This window comes from Halichoerus grypus, chromosome 9 (genome assembly GCF_964656455.1).
Source record: "Halichoerus grypus chromosome 9, mHalGry1.hap1.1, whole genome shotgun sequence".
NCBI lineage: Eukaryota > Metazoa > Chordata > Mammalia > Carnivora > Phocidae > Halichoerus > Halichoerus grypus.
Genome location: NC_135720.1, coordinates 64,690,305 through 64,710,954, shown reverse-complemented (window position 1 = coordinate 64,710,954; position 20,650 = coordinate 64,690,305).

The following is a 20,650-nucleotide window of genomic DNA, read 5'->3' as shown; positions in this document are numbered from 1 at the left end:
CTTTACAGTATATATGGCATTGCAATAAGTCCCTAGAAAAGTCTAAAGGAGGAAATTTCATATGTATATGAAATCTCTAAAAACTTTTTTGTTGCTTTTGCAACATTAACAAATAAAGGTCTCATTTCTTATAAATTAGTGTATAATTTAATAAATCCATCAAATGATTCATATGTTTCCTTATCATCTTAATAAAACACTATAGAAATTTAATACTTTCTAATAAAGAACAAGTATAAATTAATAAAAAAACAGAAGGAAGATCATCATTCTTCTATGAATAAATTTAAGATGGCTTTATTTTTATATCATTTATGGTATGCTAGTAATGTGAGAGTATTTAGCTAGGTTTGAATAAAATACAATTATTTACTTTTCTTAAAGAGTATCACTATAAAGGAGAATGAACATTAAACACATATTGCTAGACATGTGGAGGGGTCCTTGCTTTTGGCTTTATAGTAAGGGAATACTAAAATTCTAAATTTTGGAATAAATTTTCTTTAGTGTTATTTGATACTGAAGAATAAGTTAATACATCTTTCCTGAGTTTGCTTTTGGGGCTTTGTAATGTCTATTGATAAACTGACTTTGCAAACATTCAAGCCTACCAATTGGCTTTCTCTCACTTTCTAGGCTCCTGTGCACGATTATTTAGTAAGGTTTTTTGTTTGTTTTAAATTTAGAACAATTTTGTTTTCCCTTCCAATAGTACCTGAGTCCAAGGTCCAGGGGTTTTTGTTGTTATATGGGATTGAGACAAAAATAATTTCTCCATACATTTTGGTCCTGTGATTATTAATGAATTTTAATTTCCCAAGTCCTTTGATGGTCTATCCTATTAAAAAAAGGAAAGAAAGGAAAAAGCCCTGTTAGAGTTATGTTTAAGGAAGCATCACAGCAGGGCTGAGTTTAAAGAGTGGAATCTGACCAGTCAGTCCATTTATTGTCCTAGGGAGCAAAGTATACTTAATTGATCTTTTCTTTAGTTTCCTCATAGTAAGTGGTACAAATTCTTGTCAGAAAAAGATGCTGTAAGAATTAATGAGCAATTCCATTTAAGAGCTCCATGTCTGACAACTGGTAGGCATTTAAAAATGTTTGTTGTATTATTGTTGTCATTGCTACCATTTTGATGGCTCTGTTAAAAATATTCCTGACAGTTCAATTCCTCTCATGAAAAAGGTAAATAATCAGGAAAAACTTTTGAAGACATATAAAAGAAGATGCAATAAATCGATCCAATGTATTTTCATCTGGCAAAATGTATTTTGTACTTGACAATAATGGGATTGCAAGTATTCTAATTACTGAGCCCATTGTACTTTCTGACGTTTCAAAAATAAATAGACAATTACAGATTACCTGATAATTCTTTAAAATGAAACTTTGGTCCTTTGACACTTCTCAGTCCCCATTATAGATTGTTTAGAGGATTAGGTGAAGCCAGGAGGCTAAACAAATTATAGAAAATCTATATTAATATACAAATTCCTGCAGCAAAACCTGAGTGACTATCAAACTGATATAGAAATGCTGTTTGGACAATTTTCCTGCATTATCACTGGGCACAAAAATGTGCTGGTTCTATCAGAATGTTTTTAGATGGGAGACTGCCATCCTTTTCTGGTGATCTCTTTGCAGAGAACACAAAATGCAACCATAGTATGAGTTCTGAATGTGGGTGCTACTCAGAAAGGCCTTCTGAATCTCTTGCCTTCTGTTTTATTCTCTAAACGTATGAAAAAAACTTCACAAGTATATAGTGACTTAAAGGATCACATTATAAGACGATAAATTAAATGATATTTATATTTCTTTTGGTAAAACCCATGTGTTGGTCCTAATACACACACACACACCAGAATACACACACACGCATACACACACACACAACCAGAATACACACACATACACACACACACACACCAGAAAAGCCAAGATAAACTTTCTGTCTGAATTAAATTCTCTAAAAGCAGAATTCTAAGAACAGTATAACTGAAGTTGTATAACTAGGTCCCTTATTTTTTGTTAAGAAAGCTTATTATATATCATCAGAGGTTTAGGTCCAAGATCAGAATATCCATGGTAAATATGAGAAGCTCTAACAATTTATGTAAAGAGATAACACAAGGAAGCTTATTTTAATCACTAGCAAGCAGCATCAGCTATTCCTTGAGTAATAACTATCATTCTCCCCAGATTTAACATGTAAAGTCAAAATTCATTTTCATCCTTAACTGTACTTCTATTTCCTATCTATGCTAAAGAGGGTTGCTTCTTTCTGTTCTATAATTTTTGGTCATATTGGCTTTACTCACTATACAATTTTGTTGCAATATTTGCTCTGAATCTTTTATTCTATTTGAAATTAACTTGAATTTCATGAACATCATAGTATGCATTTTCCTCTTCAAAGCACCTGTGTGCTCGCACGTGCATATATGCCCATGTGTGGTTCTATTTGTGTGTGTGGGTGTGTTCACTGTAGGGCTGTCTATTTAAAAGCATAATTTCTTGAAAACAATGCACATGCATATAGCCCAGGCAAAAAATAGGGAAGGAGAAAGAAATGATGCATTGATTAATGGTGTAAAAGTCTTCAAAACATAGCTGCATCACTGACAGAAATAGGGAAGTGGCAGAGTTAATTTTTAAATGAAGTTGAGGCATTTGATACTACAGCTATTGAGGTTGAATTGACTAGCATACTGGCAACCAAATAGTGTTTCCCCTCTTAGTTCCCTTTATTTCTAAGTTTAATCAACTCTGTATTCTTTGTTTTATGCATCTACACAATATAGATTCTAGACTCACAAACTAGATAGCAACTCTTTAATAAACATTTACCATTTGATTGAATGTCAGCTAAAAATAAAAATAAATGGCAGCTGAGGAGGGATTTAAAATTCAGAATAATCAATTTAAAATAAAGTATATTGCTTTGGGCTTCTTGTTATATATAAGGCCAAAATCAATACTTATTATTATTTTGTCCACAACTAAGTCTAATAATCATGTAACAAATGGCATTATTGCATTTGAATTCAACCACTTATAGAGTTCAACCATAGGAAAGTCAAGTAACTAATCAAAGCAAAACCAACACAAACCAGTAATTTCATCTGCAGATGCATATGAAAATCAAGAACATGTAGCAAGGTAATGTTTGCCTCCTGATTCTTATTTAAGCTGACATACGCCAATACTGAATTTTTTTCATACATAAGCTACATTAGTGATTTAAGTGCTACCCTAAATCCCATTTATTTTTATTTTGAGGTTTTAATAATGACCTAAAGAAATTGTGCAGAATAAACAGACCTTCCAACTTCATTTAGCTGGTTTGAGTTATCTCTGTAACCCTAAGAAAAGCAGCCAGTGTTTGAACAAGAGTTGAAGTGTTAGGGAGGAAATGTCTGAAATAGAGTTTAGATGTGAATGAAATGAGATTAAAGAAAGTCTACATTGTTTTTTGTAAACTTAATCTCTATATAAAAACTAACATCTGAAGAGTAAATCTACGGAGCATCATTTTGCCAAGCACGTCTATTAATATAAAATGGGAGAATGAGTGAAACATATGCAGGTTTCATGAGAAGTAAATACATGACTTCAGGAGTGAAAGACATTAACATCTTATGGTTGGTTTGTTTGTTTTTAATAATATCTGTCAATCAAAAACTTATGAATAAAAAAAAAAAGAAAAAGCCTGCTATGCCAAACAGATTAGACACAGAGAGCTAAGAAAAGGAAGATGGATAGAATTGTTCATGGGGCAGATAATCTTTCCCCTTTCTTGCTAAGAATAAGCAGAGCTGCATTTGTGGAAACTTAACTAAGCAGAAACCTGCAGCGTCTGTTCAGTGCTGCTGACCTGCCAGCCGGAGAGAGCTGAGTTTAAAGGGTTTAAGCTCTCAAAGAAGCCAAGACTTGGCTGATCATCTTGGGCTCAGCATATTGTGAGGCATATGAACACTCTCTTCAAAACTGGCAGGGAAGAAGGAAGGAAAATTGAAAATCCAAACACAGTAGCCAGTTAAAATTCAGACAATTGTAAGGGTTGTGTTTTCTCTGAAGCATTTGCTTATACTCTATGCCACTGAATAAATAAATAAATGGATTTACTTTTGGGGGGAAAGACGAGCAGTATAACTTGAGATTACTGCACTACTCTTTGGTACACTGGGAAAAAAAGGCAAAAAGAGAGAACATATACATATTCTAGTAGGAAATAAAGAAATTTGTTTCAATTTTCTTCATGTGATCTAGTTTTTTTCCACTGTCCCTAGAAATTTGTTTATATTATTTATGAACAAGTTTTATTATTAATTTTAACAAAATTAAATGTTTGAATACATTTAACATAATATTCACCATTCTAATGAATAAACTCCAAAGGCGTAGTTTTAGAAATGAATATGTGTAATAACCCAAAACTAACAATGGCTTCATTAAAAGTAAAAAAAAATTGACTCGGCTCAAAAAGAATGAAAGATATTAATTTCTATTCTATTTTGTTTTCTAGTTTAACATTTCTGGGTTTTCTGTATATGAGAGAAAACACAATGCCCCTCACTCCTGGGAATGTAAAAACATGTTGCCAACAACATCTCAAACTGACATAATTTGGATTTGTTACATTGATACAAAAAAAAAAAAAAAAAATACTAAAGACATTCAAAGTTCACCACTCCTGGGTACTTCATAGGCTGAGGGCCTGAAGGGCAGATGTGGCCCATATATCTGCTATCAGCATTTCTCCTGATGCCACCCAGAACTGCTGAGCTGCAAACTGAGAACTATTGGTCACATTACTGACAAGTTTTTGAAAGGTTATGGATAAAGCATTCACTGAAGTTATAGTAAACAGTCTTTTGCACTATATTTACATTCACAGTTCTAGGCTAAAACTAAAGTCCAGTTTCAATACAGAAAATGTCTTTTCCTCAAGAGAATGAGAAACACACGAGAATAAAATACATATATCATCTGAGACTCAACTCTGAATGACTTCAAACATACAACTGAATATTAGGAAACTTTTATATATTTTTTGTATTTATTACTACATAGGACTTGTTTTTAGCTTAATCTCTTTAAACTACTCTTTCAGTTTTGGATTAAATCTAATTAGTGTTTCAAAATACTATTATTCTAGAAATCAAAGTAGAATTCAATATTCTACAAAATTTCTACCATGTGTAGAGACATTAACTACATCAGTAAGGCAGAAAAAATGAATTTTTTAAAAAGGAATTTAGACATTCTTTACTGTTAACACAAATTCAACAGAAAAGGAAGGGTAGGACTTTTTGATTACCTCCAGCCAATAAATCACATGCTATTTTAAATGGCTCTTTTGTTTGAGAAATATATCCTTTTCTAGGAAATAGATTTTCTTTCTGATATGGTCTTGCTCAAAATCTTTTCAGTTGTTTTCATTGTGCCAAATTGAAGTTTTTATAAATTGTTTATGGGTGTCAAAGTTCCTTAAAAGTTCAGTTGGACTGTTTACTCTACAAGCAGTAGTAAGTAGGCAACAACATTTCTGTCAGTGTTAAAAGTTGATCTGCCAAGTTTTAATGCGAGGCTCAAGTAGGAGAAGCAGTTTGTTGGGAAAGCAAGCTGTCCAGTACTTGACAAGATTTGATTTGTCAACAGTATGGCTGAAGGTTGACATGATACATTCTTTCTCCACCATACTTCTAGCCCTATGTCAGAATGTATATTCTCACCTGGACTCAATCTGCTGAATTCTTTTTAACAGGAAAGAGAAAACTACGATTAAGGAATAACAGTAAAGGATATTAGAGAGTTTTTACACATTAATTTTCAATGAGACTGTGACTAGAGATAATGAATGCTTCTTTACATGCAGCAGTAAATTCCCTCATCTAGTCATATGAAGAAAAAAAAATCTATCTTAAAAAAAATTATTTCATAAGAAATCTACTTGGCCAAACTAAGGAAAAGTGCAGACACTGTGCAACTGAAGGGATTTCTTTGCAGTCTGAAATGGCTGTCTTACTTGGCTGTAAATCTCTCTTACACAATGCCTGGGGTCTTGCTTGCAGGAATGTAATGAAGTTACACTGCCTGAATGAAAATTTTAAAAACAAATTAGGGCAGAGGACCTTGCCAGCTATCCATGATTTGTGGCAGTGCTTATCAGTAGCCAGTGTGGGGTGATTCACCGTGAGAACACCAAATCTCTTTGTCCCAGGCCGCCATGTTTCACTCCAGTGTCAACATATCAGGGGAAATGAATGCTAAGCTGTAACAATCATAGTGTCAGGCATGTTTGTAACACATGCACAGAGAAATTTACAGCTGGGAAAAACTAAGACACATCCCCTAGTAACTTGCTTTACAGAGTTCTTGCTTCTGACTGATTCAGTAGCAGCCACATACCTTTAGACATCGTGACCTCACTGATCTTCAGTGTTTTCAACACAGCTGTATGGATTAAATTACTCTATGAACCAGGGTATTTAGAATTATCCTATGGTATCTGTTTAAAGTGAAGTTCCTCAAAATTAAAATTTTATCTTTTAAATAATTACATAGTAAGTACTAATGAACTAAAACTTTACTAATTTGAACTTTGTAATAACTCAGACCAAGAACAGTACTCTTTCCTATTATCTCTAAATAAACAATGTTTTATACCAATTATATGTTATATTAACATCATAAATTTTTGGATTTGTTTTATATGATTTTGTGGAAATAAAAACTCTTTCTAGGTATTGGAGGCAATTTAGAGACATTTTCATAAATTGACTATTAGCTTAAAATCATTGTTATTAATATGTTTAAATTATTTGCTAGCTTAGCTAAACTTAATTGATATAAAGCTTATTTTCCTATTTTGGGGAACACATATCAGAGTTAAAAGACTGGGCACTTCAGCCAACTCTTCTGTCCTATGTACCCAAGGCACACTTTTTACACACATGAGATTTTTGTACACCCATGGATGCTGAAAGAGGAGATTGCAGGATTTTAAAAACAGAATTAGAATGTGTTATAACTGGTTAAAGAAAAAAGGAAGGGGTGGTATCCAAATAATGAAATCAATGTTAAGGCCAAACAGAAGCCTCATGTGTAGTAAAAGAAAGTAATCCTAAGCACTTAGAAAGCAAAGCATATTCAGTCAATGGGGCAATTGACCTTTATTTCCAAAAGTGGCAAAACCTGATCCTTGATTCTGCTCAGAAACAGCATTCATGTAACAGGCCTAAAACTGTTCTCTCCCAAGTTGTCTACTCATGTAATCTTCATACGCTTTTTCCAGTACAGTAACAGAGTTTCTGAATTTTAACATCTGGAGAAATGACACCATCACTCACTTGCCTCAAATAGTAGCTGAAAGGAGATCAAATTAGAAGACTTCTTGAACAATTCCTGTGGCCCCTATATCTTCAAATTCTCTCTGAAAATTGCCATTCACCTTTTCTCAGGTTTGCATTCCATTTTACAAGTACACAAGGAAATGTATATAGTCAATTTGAATATGAATCCAGTTTAAGAAATACTTCTATCAGTTGTCATAAGCAGTTCCAATTTTAGTTAACCATTTCTGATATTTGTGTAAACTGTACATTTTACATTCTACTGGATTGAGGATAGGTGATCTAGACATGGGCAGCCAGTATGTACTGCAGATTTTCCTTTTTGTATGGGAAGACCAAACCGCTTTTTAAGAACACATTTTTTAAGATTGCCATAAGATGCTAATCTATTACTGGACACATTTGGCTCACAAATTTATTTCTATTTTTAGTGGCAAAGATAAATGTCATAACCAAGAAGTTGAGACCAAGCAATCAACGTCCATCTATCTAAAATAATTTTTCTGACTTATTTCTCTTGACGTCGCTGGAATTCAGGAACAAAGTCATAAAGCTACCCTTTGCTCTTCCTTCTCCTTCTCATCAGCTAAGCAATTGACACATTACAATCAATGATTCCTCTATATTTTTGTCTCCCCCCAGCCCCATTTCCAACTCTTTGATTATCTATATATAAAAGCCTCACTTTTGAGTTACTTCAACAATCTCATATTTGTATTTATTGACTTCAGTATCTTTACTCTACAGGCCACTCTTTACAACCATCTACTTAAGCTTCCAAAAATACCATGCAATTGGACTGCTCAAAATTTTGGATAAGACCCCACTGGATGAGTGTCCAGGGTATGTCCAAATTTTTTTGTCCTCTGATCATGTCATTTTACTGCATCCTACACGTTTTGATTTGTAGTACTTTCAATGTTTTCTAATTTCCACTTCGATTGCTCCTTTGACCTAACAGGTCAAAAAGGAATTTCTAGATGCTGGTTATATTTTATTTCTTGACTAGGGTAGTGGTTATATGGTCTGTACTTATTATAAATTTATCTGTATGTAGAGAGGTATATTTATACTTGCATACTTTTCTGTACTGAGTTACCCTTCAATTAAAAAAAAATCATTTGAAAAAAAGACTAAATTGTTAAAGAACAGAAATGCTTCAACTTGGGTGGTTGAGGTTGAAATGCAAAGTGTGTTTCACAGCAACCATCATGTTACACAAAGTAGGACACCTCCTGAGAATGGATCCAATTAAGGGAAACCAGAGTTGAAAAGTGTAAAAAAGGCAACACTGACATAAACCTACAGAATATATTAATTTATTTATCGTTAGATACAAGGTACAAATTGTATGTTATAAGATAATAACTACAAATGTAAAAGTCTAACATTATATGCCAAGCCTTTTCTAAAAAATTTAATAAATAACAATTTTCTTATGTAATACTACTTTGTTATAAAATACCTCTTAACTTTCAAATATATTACTACTTATTAGTTATCTTTTTGTTACTGATTCTTGGCTTAATTCCATTGTGATTAGAGAACCTATTATGTATATTATCAATCCCTAAAAGCTTGCTGAAGTTTACTTGCTTTGTGGAGCATATGGTTACTTTTTATAAATGTACCAGGAACGAATGAAACAAATGTGTTTTCTGCAGTGTTCTATATAAAAAGGCCAATTAAATTCTAAGGTTAGATAATTATGTTGTTCACATGCCTATATCCTTCCTAATATTTTTTTTCCCGTGTGCCAATCCATAGTTTAAAGTTGTATTGATTTGTAATTTTAGAATCCATTTTACTATTTTATATAGTCTCTGGGTTTCTGTCAACATTTATTGTCATTACAACTTTTGAAATATTCACTATTCTTTTAGAATCAGATTCTAAATACTCCAATTTCTAAATCTCCATTTTATCTGTTTCTATCACCTGTTTTTTTCTCTTGGTTTTTAGTTATTTCTTATTTTTTTATTATGGATTATTTTGATTGGATTTTTGAGTACAGAAATTTAGTATAAAAATTAGATGATTTTAGGGGCGCCTGGGTGGCTCAGTCGTTAAGCATCTGCCTTCGGCTCAGGTCATGATCCCGGGGTCCTGGGATCAAGCCCCACATCGGGCTCCCTGCTCAGCGGGTAGCCTGCTTCTTCCTCTCCCACTCCCCCTGCTTGTGTTCCCTCTCTCGCTGTGTCTCTCTCTGTCAAATAAATAAAAAATCTTAAAAAAAAAAAAATTAGATGATTTTAAAGAGTAAGTAATATATTCATCCAGATTTTCCTTCCCTGTCAGGTTAGTGCAAATCACCTTCAACCAGGGTTTCTAAACCTTGGCACTATTTATATTTTTGATTGGATAATTCTTTGTTTTGTAAAGATGCCAGTAGCATTTTCCCAAGCTCTGACAATCAAAACTGTTTCCATATATGGTCAAATGTCCCCTGGGGGCTGACTCTGGTGTCACCCCTGCTTAAGAACCAATGCCTTAACCCATTAGGAGCTGAGTTAATTTAAAGTTTGTTTAGGCCTTGTCATAACTATTCTTTTCTGGTATGACCTTACTCCTAGGCTTTAGACCTTTATTTTCCCAAATGAAAGCCCAGGGTATTTATTAGAACCTGACCTACTTTGAGGCCCCCACCCTATGAAACTAATTAAAACTTTATTCTACATCTTACCCTCTCAACTACCTCTTCCGGCTCAGGTTCTCAGCAGAATTCCCATTCTCTGCTTCTTGGCAAATATCTGAGAAGAAAGTGATGCCAAATATCAGACTCACCTTCTGAAGTTTTCTTGCTGTACTGATAAAGCCCCAATCCTTTTAAATAGATGCTTTATATTATCCTTCCAGCTATTTTAGTTGTTTTTGGGTGGTTAGATGGTGTAAAGTAATCTAGCCTGCCATTGTCAGAGGCTAAATATTTTTTAGACCAACTGTTTAAACCTAAGTCTCAAGACTGCATTTTCCTATCCTTATTGGCCTTGCATGTGTCACATGCCCATCCCTGAATGTCACTATATCCAGGAAAACAAAATGCTCAATTTGCTGAGCTCTATGTCCAAAGATGTGGATGGGGTCAACCTTACTTGAACTGCATAGAGATGGATGATGGGTAGTTCCACAAATTAATGACTGTTACCTAAAGGAGCAAGGGAGGAGAGGCACAGTGAGAAGGAGGGGTGGATGCCAATATCCATTCAACAGGTGGATATTGGCAGATGAAAAACAATACTTTTCTACCAAACATAAGTGAAAGCTGAAATATAACTGCTGCTCTTTAAGTGTTAAATTTCATTTAAAAATATTTTACTAGGGACGCCTGGGTGGCTCAGTCAATTAAGCGTCTGCCTGCCACTACCCCTGTTTGTGCTCTCTCTGACAAATAAAGAAATAAAATCTTTGGGAGACGAACCATGAGAGACGATGGACTCTGAGAAACAAACTGAGGGTTCTAGAGGGGAGGGGGGTGGGGGGCTGGGTTAGGCTGGTGATGGGTATTAAAGAGGGCACGTACTGATGGAGCACTGGGTGATATACGCAAACAATGAATCATGGAACACTACATCAAAAACTAATGATGTAATGTATGGTGATTAACATAATAAAAAAAGGCGAGAAAATAAAAAAAAAAGATTTTATTTACTTATTTGACAGAGAGAGACACAGCGAGAGAGGGAACACAAGCAGGGGGAGTGGGAGAGGGAGAAGCAGGCCTCCCATGGAGCAGAGAGCCCCATGCAGGGCTCCATCCCAGGACCCTGGGATCATGACCTGAGCCGAAGGCAGACGCTTAATGACTGAGCCACGTAGACACCCCAAGAAATAAAATCTTTAAAAAAATATTTTAGGGGCGCCTGGGTGGCTCAGTTGGTTAAGCAACTGCCTTCGGCTCAGGTCATGATCCTGGAGTCCCGGGATCGAGTCCCGCATCGGACTCCCTGCTCAGCGGGGAGTCTGCTTCTCCCTCTTATCCTCCCCCTCTCATGCTCTCTGTCTCCCATTCTCTCTCTCAGATAAATAAATAAAAAATCTTAAAAAAAAAAAAAAAATAAAATAAAATAAAAAAAATAAAAAATATTTTACTGATTCATAAAACATTTTCTTAAAAATTTAATCTCTAAACATTAAGTTTAAGATATTATATTATGAATTTCTGATATACTAATTGAACTCCGTGTATGAGGAATACCATTCAACAGAAAGAGACTGTAAGTTAATTCAGAAGAGAACTGGATTTAAAGATAGACATATTTTCTCATAAATGTGGTTGAATCACTTTAAAATATTATATATCTTGTGGTCAGAAAATGTTTTACCTACCACACATTTTTCATGGCTGGTAGACTTAAACTAATGCATTGATTTAGGATGTCTGGGATGGGGAAAGGGAAGGAGAAACTAATAAATAGAAACTATAAACTATCAATCAAGTCCTTTTGTACCCAAGTTTTTAAGAGCTAAAAACAATTTTTATATTGAAATATTCATATAATTAATTAAATATGAGGAAAGCATTATTTAGTGTCTTGTTAAGCAGACATTTTAAATGAAACTAACATTTAGTGGAGTCAATATGAGGTGTTCTGAAACTATTATTTTTGAATTTCAATGAGTACATTTATGATTATTAGTTGAATTGAATGGACATTGGTGTTCCTCAGATATTCATTACCCTATCTCATAAATCCTATTACTATCACCATTTCAAATACTGATTAATTTTTCATATATATTATATATATGTATGTGTGTGCAAATACACATTTTATATATACAAAAAGTTGACCATTAAATTTGACCATTGATTTAAAAATTAAATGCTTAGTGTTTATTTGTTTCTATTAATAGCATGCACACAGCAATTATTTATCATTGATAAAAACGTTCACTCTTCTGGTATTTAGACTGTTATATATCAATTCTCTACCATTTCTGTAGACATTGTTGCTAATAAAGCCCAAGTCAATTTCTACCCAGAATTATCCAATTAGTTTATTTAGTTTATGAGAACAGACTACCTGCCAAGTGCTAGCCAGCCATCTCTCACCCATGTGCCATTGGCAGAAAACTATCAGAAGAACTTATTTCAGAGGACTTGCTACAAATTCATCTCACCTGTCTTTCAGAAAATAATTAAAACTACATTTTTTTCCATATATTTATTGAATACCTTTATCTTTTTGTTTTTGCCACCTTCTTAGTTTTTTAAAAGTTTTTATTTAAGTTCTAGTTAACATACAGTGTAATATTAGTTTCAGGTGTACAATATAGTGATTGAACACTTCCATACAACACCCAATGCTCATCACAAGTGTACTCTTTAATCCCCATCACCTATTTCACCCATCCCCCCCCCCACCTCCCCTCTGGTAACCATCAGTTTGTTCTCTATAGTTTAGAATCTGTTTTTTGGTTTCTTTCTCTCTTTTTTTCCCTATGCTCATAAAACTGCATTTTTAAGGTGGGTGGGGAAATGGGCGAAATAGGTGAAGGGGATTAAGAGTACACTTATAGTGATGAGAACTGAGTAATGTACAGAACTGCTGAATCACTATATTGTACATCTGAAACTAATACAACATTGTATATTGATTATACTGGAACTTAAAAAAAACACTGCATTTTATACTTGTAGATTGTAGTATGCATGTGTAAAGTGGGGGGGGGTGGAGAGGGAGGGGGAGAGAGGAATGGAGCAAATAGTATTGTTTTGTATAAAAAATGGCCGAAGGGCAGCATTATGGTAACTTTTATCATAGAGGAGTATCAAACCTGGTATCTAAAACATATTTATTTTTTTTAAATGGGCAATAAATGAATCAGTAATGACTTGGACAATTATTAAATGTAATTTAAGAAATTCACCAAGGATAAAAAGACTTCAAGAGATTCTCTGAACCTAGAATAGGCAAAGTAGGATTGACCTGCCATCACAGATTAAAAGGACTTTTTTTTCCCAATTCCATTAGTAATATAACTGGAACAGAGGGAAAAGTGTAGAAATATGGATTGGTTAACTTAGCTTTAGTGGACTACAGAAGAAAAAAAGCCATTATTGCTGGTTTGTAACTAAGATAACATAGTTGTTGAAAAATCCAAGTGTTTGCCAGTGTACAGGGGAATTTCACAGAAAACATATGCATACACTGTCAATTTCTTTTCTGCCACTGTCATAGTAAAAAAAGAAACAGTTTTTGTGATGAGAAAATCAAACTGTTCTAAAGAATTTTTTTTTTCTAACGCAGACAGAAAGAGAAAACCAAAAAAGTTCATTTAAAAATACTTACGCTAGCCCATGTCATTATTTTCTGAAATAAAGAAAACTTACAAATCTACGTCTAAGTGAAGAGGAAAAAGGACAACTGTGATTCCTGACATAATGGGAATTGGCTTCTTCTGTCAAAACCTACCCTGGAAAAAGGAGAGAGGAGAGAATGGCATCCACAATATAGCAACATCAAAAGCTAGGAGACCCAGTGAGACAGAAGATGATTTTGAAAAAGTTGTGTGGATTTTGGGTAGTTCTAGCCGAGACAGATTTAGGCCAGCCATGGTGGTGATAGAATGATGGGTAAGATAAAAAATTAGTTGGAGTTTGTTATTCATACCCATATTCCACCTTCCTTCCACCACCGCCACCTTGGAACAGTCATCAGGTGCTCTTTTCTGCTGAAGTCAGTGGGTGGTATCAAAGCCCCACAGAAGTCCTTGGATGAGGTGTTGAAGGATATAGGTGAGACATGATTGATTTTTCTATGATTTTTTAAATGATTTTTCTAAGAACATTGCTTTTTCCCAATGCTCCTCCTTTTAGTGAAGTCCTAAAACTGACCTTGTGGAAATTATAGCAAATACATGGAATTAACAATGGTTTGATGGCGCCTGGAGTTCTCTACCAAGGGCTCATCCTCCATGGCCTCCTTGAACTCACTTGGGCCAGGTGCCAGCCTGCAATCCCTTAATACATACTTTATTTTTTTTTAAAGATTTTATTTATTTATTCGACAGAGTGAGAGATTACAAGCAGGGGGAGCAGCAGAGGGAGAGGGAGAGGGAGGCTTCCTGCTGAGCAGGAAGCCTGATGAGAGGCTCGATCCCAGGACCCTGAGACCATGACCTGAGCCCAAGGCAGATGCCCAACCATCTGAGCCACCTAGGCACCACCCCCCCTTAATATATACTTTAAAGTAAAGTAGGTGATAGACTCAGGAAAATAAAGACTCATACAACAAGGAAACCTAAATATTTAAAGAAAACTGTTACCTTCAAAGGAAGAAAGACTAGGCATTCTACACCACCAGAAGCAGAAATAGTAGAACAGTCAGACCAAAAATCTAAGAAAAGTAAGTTATACTAGCAAATTCAATAAGAATGTGAAACCCTTAAAAGAGCCAGGTGGAAATATCAACTGATACATATATATATATGAGTTTATATAAATCAACAGATATATATATCAGTTGATATAAATATATATAATATTATATATAAGATATATAATATAATATAGACAAGATATAATATAAATTTATAATAAATTTAATATTAAAAATACAATAAAAACATGATAAATTGGAATAGTAGATAGAATTCAGCTGAGGATCAAGTTGTTTAGTCAATTATATTAAGGAACCCTCTCAGAAGTAAACAAGAAAAAGAAAATACAAAATTTAAGAGCTATGGCAGATAAAAGTAGAAACACAACATTCAGATAAAATAAGTTGTCAAAAATGGATGGAGAGGAGTCATTTGAAGAAATGATAATAATTTCCTTGAATTAGGAAAGGATAGCCTAAACTGTATATGGAGGAACAGAGTGCCAAGATCCACTAACAACAACAAAAAAGAATAAGGAAGTACTTAACTTACACATTGCTGTAAAATATTATAATTAAAATGGCTTGGCTATCACCCAGCCACCCCATCACTGGGGAGGGTATGTGCTATGGTGAGCACTGTGAATTGTGTAAGACCGTTGAATTACAGACCTGTACCTCTGAAACAAATAATACATTATATGTTAAAAAAAAAAGAAGAAGAAGATAGCAGGAAGGGAAGAATGAAAGGGGGAAAATCAGAGGGGGAGATGAACCATGAGAGACTATGGACTCTGAGAAACAAACTGAGGGTTCTAGAGGTGAGGGGGGTGGGGGGATGGGTTCGCCTGGTGATGGGTATTAAAGAGGGCACGTACTGATGGAGCACTGGGTGTTATACGCAAACAATGAGTCATGGAACACTACATCAAAAACTAATGATGTAATGTATGGTGATTAACATAACATAATAAAAAAAATGGCTTGGTATTGGTGAAAGGATAGACTAAATTGATCTGTGGAGCCCAAAGAGAGCTTAGACTCATATTTACTTAAAACCTTGAGAAATGATACAAATGAAATGAAAAAGTCACTGGAAAATTAAGGAATAATTCAATAAATGGGGTTGGAAAGAAACATCCCTAACTCATACACAAAAATAAACTCTGGATTAAGAACTTAAATGTGAAAAGGAAAAAAATTAAACTTTCAGAAAAAAATACAGTGTATCTTTCTGATTTGGGGAAAGATAAAAGATTTTAATAACTACAAAATAGTCATAAAGGAAAACAATAGTAAATATAGCATTAAAAATAAAATTAATTCATCAAAAGACATTTAAAGAAAGTAAAAGATATGCTATAAAATATATTTGTGTCACATAGTCACAAAGAACTTGTATCAAGAATATATATGTAATTTTAAAAACTTTACATTAATTAAAAAAAAGACCAATGAAAAAAGAGGTATTAAATCATGAATGGGTATATTATACAATATTTATCACAAGCTTATTAAGGGATGTTAAATCTTACTATTAGCCAAAGAAAAGTGAATTAAAACATAAATGAGATACCAGTTTGGAAATATTTGAGTGGCACAATGCAAAAAGACTGACCATATCAAAGGACTGACCATACCAAAGATCTGAGGGTCTTTGCATAATCTGTATTGCTAAAACATTGCCAGTGAGAGTTTTTAGCCACTTTCTAAAACAATTTGGCAATATTTTATAAAATTAAGAATCATAAAGGAGCAACTCAGGTCATGTATACAAAAAAAACATGAGTAAGAATTTTTATAGAAATGATCTTTGCATTACCAGCAAAACTGGAAGAAACTGAAATACTCATTGACCAAAAATGGATAAAAAATAAAGTATACTTATTCCATAATATATTACATAGCAGTAAAAATAAATGAATAGCAGGCATATTCAATAATGATTAATCTTATTAACATCATACTTGTGTTGGAAGAGAGCTCTTAGTAGAAAATATATGCTATATTGTTTTCTATGGATTGAAAGCAAGTAAAAATTAACTATATATTGTTTAGGCATTAATTATATACGTAAAAATGAGAAAATGATAATATAAAAATAATAGTTATTCTGAAGGGAAGACTTGGAGATGATATGGGGAGATTTACATAATTAGATATAAGTAATAGAGAGTGTGCTAGTTTTGAGGTTGGATGGTATATATGTTCATAGTGATTTAATATATTATGAAGTGTATGAATGAAAAAACATAAAACAGATTATGAAAATGGACTATGGATGGACACACAAAAATGTGTTGTGAACAAAGAATTGATGAATTCAGTTCTATGTATCTAATTTTCCATTAAGGAAAAATGCACATAAGGGGGCATAAAATAAACTAATTTGTGTCCTCAAATTCTTATTTTTTTTGCTATTAAAAGTAAACTCATTTCTTTCAATCTAAAAACCAAACCATTTTTTCACTCATTAAATCTCATCTTGGAATTTCTACACAAATTATTTTTAAAAATATTTAAGTGGTTATAATGGTCTATCTGAAGAAAGTACAAAATATATCTAAAAGATTAAAAAATCAAAATGAATAGAAAATATGAGAAAACAGTAGATATATTATACTTTCAAGTTATAGAGACAATTGTAGTTGTCAGCTTCAAACAGACCATATACCACTGATTTTATCATTACAGTATTTATGTATCTTCTATGATCTGTATTTTTTTCCCTAAAACATTATTTGACAAGTAACTGATTATAGTAGGCAAAGTTCACTTTTTCCCTTTTTTATTGAGATGTAATTCACAAGCTATAAAATTCATCCTTTTAGTGTATAGTTCAGTGGTTTTTAGTATATTAACAAAGTTGTACAATCAGTATCATTATCTAATTCCAGAAGATTTTCATAGCATACTCATTAGCAACACTGCTCATTCCCCACTATGGCAACCTTGGCAACCACTATGGTCTCTGGATTTGCCAATTCTGGTATTTCCTATCACTGAAATCATGTAATATGGGGCCTCTTGTATCTGGCTTCTTTCACTTAATATGTTTTCAGATTTCCTCTGTTTTGTACCATGAATCAATATTTCAATCTTTTTTATTTTTTAATTTTCTTTAAATTTTAGTTAATTAACATACAGAGCAATATTGGTTTCAAGACTAGAATTCAGTGATTCATCACTTACATACAACACCCAGTGCTCATCACAAGTGCCCTCTTTAATACCCATCACCCATCTAGCCTATCACCCACCCACTTCTCTTCATCAACCTTCAGTTTTTTCTCTATCCTTAAGAGTCTCTTAGGGGGTGCCTGGTGGTTTAGTTGGTTAAGAGGCCGACTTTTGATTTCAGCTCAGCTCATGATCTCAGGGTCATGAGAGTGAGCCCCGCATCAGGCTCGGCACTGAGTGTGGAGCGGCTTACAATTCTTTCTCGCCCTCTCCCCCCACCCCAAACGTGCTCCTGTTCTCTCTCCAAAAAAAAAAAAAAAAAAAAAAAAAAGTCTCTTATGGTTTGTTTCTCTCTCTCCCTTCCCCTCCTTCCCATATGTTCATCTGTTTTCTTTCTTAAATTCTACATATGAGTGAGATCAATATGGTATTTGTCTCTCTCTGATTTATTTCCCTTAGCATAATACACTCTGTCATTCTTATATTATGGCTGAATAATATTCCATTATATGGATATACCATATTTTGTTTATCCATTCATCTGCTGATGGATATGTGGATTGTTACTAGAGTTTGGCTTTTAGGAATTTATGCTGCTCTAAACATTTGTGTATAAGTTATTGTGTGGACAAATGTTGTCAATTCTCTTGAGTATATGCCTAAGAGTTGAATACTGGGTCACTTGGTAACTCTACGTTCAATTTTTAAGGAAATGCCAAACAGTTTTCCAAAGCGACTGCTTCATTTGCCATCCCACCAGCAATGTATGAATTTTCTAATTTTTCCACATCCTCCTTAACACCAATTATTGTCTTTTTTATTACAGCCAGTCTAATGGGCATGGAATTTTTATCTTACTGTGGTTTTAATTTGCAATTCTCTACTGGCTAAACAAGTTGAGCATCTTTCCACATATTTATTAGACATTTATGTATCTTTTTTTGGAGAAATGTCTATTCAAATCCTTTGCCCATTTTTAATTGGTTGATTTTTGTTTTTATTGTTGCAGTATATACAGAAATATATATTCTGGATACAAAGCCCTGATTGGAAAATATTTCCTATTTTGAGCTGTCTTTTCACTCTCTTGATAGTGTTCTCTGAAGCAAATAATAATAATAACAATAATAATTTTGATGAAGTCCAATTTATCTATTTTTGCTTTGGTTGGTTATACTTTAGTATCCAAGGTCTATGGCTTCTTCTGAGTTTTGACATCTCTGACATCTAGATATTTGATCTAGTTTGAGTTCATTTTTCATCTGGTGTGAGATCAAGTCCATCTTCATTTTTTGCATGTAGATATCCAGTTTTTTTGACACCAAAATAGTCTTTTAAAAGACTATTTTAAGGCAGTTGGGATTTTGATTAGGATTGTGTTGAATCTATATAGATTAATTTGGGAGATATTACACAAAGGATATCTTTCCACTCACTTAGATCTAAATTTATTTCAGTGATGCGGTTTTCAGTGTACATGTCTTATACTTGTTTTGTTGACTTTATTCCTAAGCATTTCATTCCATTTCATGTTATTGTGGGAACAGTCTTCATAATTTCATTTTTGTATTGTTAATTTCTAGTGTATACAAATACTTTTTTTTGTATATTGATCTAGTATCCTGCAACCTTTATTAGCTCTAATAGTTTTTTTGTGAAGTCCTTAAGATTTTCTGTACATTGAAGATCATGGAATTTGCAAACAGGGATACATTATGCCTTTTATTACTTTTTCTTAATTACCCTGGCTAGAATTTCCAGTAAAATGTTTAATATTAGTGGTGAGAGGGGACAGCCTTGTCTTCTTCCTAATCTTAGTCAAAAAGGCTTCCATTTTTCACTATTAAGTTAGTTGTGGTTTGTTTGCAGATGTCCTTTATAGGTTAAGTTCCTTTGTGTTTATAGTTTATGTAATATTTTTTATTAAGAAGGGGTATTGAATTTTGTTAAATACTTTTTTTGCACTTATTGATCATGTGGTTATTCTTTATTCTGTTAATAAGTGTATACCATTGATTGATTTCTGTATTTTGAGACAGACCTTCCATTCCTGGTATATATATCTAGTTTGTTCCTGGTGTATACCCCTTTCTATATTTTGCTGGATTCAGCTTGCTAGTTTTTATTGAGAATTTCTACTTCTACACTCATAAGTGATATTGGTTTGTAGCTTTCTTTCTTGTGATATCATTGTCTGGTTTTGTCACCAGGTTAATAAAGGCCGCAGAATGAATTTGTAAGTGTTTCCTCTTCTATTTTTTGGCAGAGTTTGGGAAGAAGTGATGCTAATTCTTCTCATATATTTGGTAGATTTCATCAATAAAGTCATCTGGTTTTGGTGTTTTCTTTGTGGAAAATTGTTTTGATTACTAATTTCTTCAGCCTGTTATAAGTCTAATCAGATTTTCTATTTCTTGAGTCAGTTTCATCAGTTTATGTATTTCTAGAAGCTTGTCCATTTCATTTTTTAAATTTAATTTGTTGTCATACAACTGTTCATAGTATTCCCTTAAAACACCTTTTATTTCTGTAAGTTTGGTAGTGATTTCTTCTGTTTCATTCCCAATTCTAATAAATTGAATCATCTTGTACCTCCTTCGGTCAGTCTACATAATAATTTATCAATTTTGTTGCTCTTTTTAAAGAAACAACTTTTGCTTTTGTTGATTTTTTCTATTACTTTTCTAGTCTCTATTTAATTTATTTTCACTATTTTGGCTATTTTTTCCCCCCAGTAAGTCTTATGCCTTTTCATTCCTTTATTCTTCCAGTACGAATTGCTTTTGTATT